General features: G+C 47.1%; 1 pseudogene; it reads left to right on the forward strand.

Annotated features, from left to right (window-relative positions):
• The first annotated feature begins 1,498 nt into the window (after positions 1-1,498).
• Positions 1,499-1,598, forward strand: LOC136307169 (U6 spliceosomal RNA; annotated as a pseudogene).
• The last annotated feature ends 451 nt before the right edge of the window (positions 1,599-2,049 follow it).

Below are 2,049 nucleotides of genomic sequence, written 5' to 3' on the forward strand. Positions count from 1 at the left end.
AGTACTTCTTGGTGGCTCTTCTTCAGGGACCTGCCAATCAAAGGGGCCTCTCTCAAGCCTAAGATACTTTTATTTATTTTGAGGGGTTTTTTGCAGAAGAGCTGGATGAAAACCTGGCTCCTTGGGTCTGGGGAAGCAGTTCTGAGTGAATGGCGGGACAGTTTTGTGTTTCTCAGCTGTCAGGCACCTTGGCATCCACTTGGTCCTGGAATGGCTGTGCAAGGTGGGGGTCTGGACAGAAGCTCAAATGGTTCCTCTGGAGCTTTGAAGCAATTAAACTTGGGACCTGTTTTTTGTTGTGAGGCTGCTGGATTTTTTTGGTCTTTTCAGGAGTCTTGGCTGCTGCTGGTCCCTCTTTAGGGAGCATCCTCCCTCGTACGTTCCACAGTGCGGCTGCACACTGGGAACTCTACAAAGACAATGGCCCAGCTACTGACCCCACCATATGTCAGAGGCCAGGGGCTCAGTTTCACACCACACTTCACTAGTGTGACTCAGTGGCTGCACCTTCCCTAATGACCCAGCCACTCCAGTTTCCTTCTCCCTGTTCTGGAAATGAGCCAGGCTTCCAGAGGTCACTTCCCCCTATTGATGGCACTCCCTTTGTTAACGTTTCCTCTTTTCTCTTTTTCTTTCCTCCAGTTCCATCTGCAGCTTCCTATCACAGGACTAACAAGTAAATCTGATCCCACTCCTGATATGGCATGCCCAGGAGAGGGCTTTGAGCCAATAGAAGACAGGCTGTGGTCATGAGAAATGAAAGGAGCCTCTCTGGGATGAAGAGAGGCCACATCAGTAACCTGCAGTGTGTGGCACAGAAAAAGCACCCTTACAATTGTTGCTGTTTGGATTACTGGTTGCAGAGTCTTAAAGTGACTACCAAATATTGCTTATTAGTGGCAAGGGGGAAAAAACAGTGATGACACAATGGAGAAATTGTACAGCATCTTGACTGGATGATCAAAATTAAATTTGGCCCTGGCTGTTTCGCTCAGTGGATAGAGTGTTGGCCTGGTGTGCAGAAGTCTCAAGTTCAATCTCCAGTCAGGACACACATAAGAAACAACCATCTGTTTCTCTCCCCATTCCTCTCTGCCTTCTCTCTCTCTCTTCGCCTATCACAGCCAGTGGCTCAGTTGGTTTGAGCATCAGCCCTGGGCACTAAAGGTAGCTCAGTTGGTATAAGCATTGGCCTCAGATGCTAAGGATAGCTCAGTTGATCTGAGCATTGGCCCCAGACAGGGATCCCAGTCAGGGTACATGCAGGAATCTGTCACTCTATCTCCCTTCCTTTCACTTAAAAAAAAAGAAAAGAAATTTACCTTATCTATGCAGGACATCTGTTCAGTGACAATGTGTGGCTCCAGATGTGAAAACTGGGTAGAGCACTCATTACCTGGGCAGTATTTGGGCTGAGGTTGCATAACCTCAATCTGACCATGAGGAAACACCAGACTAAACACAATGGAAACATGCTATTAAAACAGAATGACCTGTGGTGCTCATTTCAGCAACACATATACTAAAATAGAAATGATAAAGAGGAAATTAACATTGCCCCTCTGCACAAAGATAACACAAATTCATGAACTTTTTTTAAAAAAGGTTTATATGTGGGGGAGGATGAGAGATCAATGTCATAAAAAAAGATTAGAGGAAGCTATAAAGATATGACAAGCCTGACCAGGTGGTGGTGCAGTGGATAGAATGTCAGCCTCAGACACAGAGGAGTCAGGTTTGAAACCGAGGTCACTGGCTGGAGCACGGGCTCATCCGCTCAAGCGTGGGCTCACCAGCTTGAGTGCAAGGTTGCTAGCTTGAGCATGGGATCAGACATGACCCCGTGTTTGCTGGCTTGAGCCCAAAGGTCACTGGCTTGAAACCCAAGGTCGCTGGCTTGATCCCAAGGTCACTGGCTTAAGCAAGGGGTCATTCAGTCTGCTGTAGTCCCCCAGTTAAGGCACATAGGAGAAAGCAATCAATGAACAACTAAGGTGCCACAACAAAGACTTGATACATTTCATCTCTCTCCCTTCTTGTCTGTCTGTC

Source organism: Saccopteryx bilineata, chromosome 5 (genome assembly GCF_036850765.1).
Source record: "Saccopteryx bilineata isolate mSacBil1 chromosome 5, mSacBil1_pri_phased_curated, whole genome shotgun sequence".
NCBI classification, from domain to species: Eukaryota; Metazoa; Chordata; class Mammalia; order Chiroptera; family Emballonuridae; genus Saccopteryx; species Saccopteryx bilineata.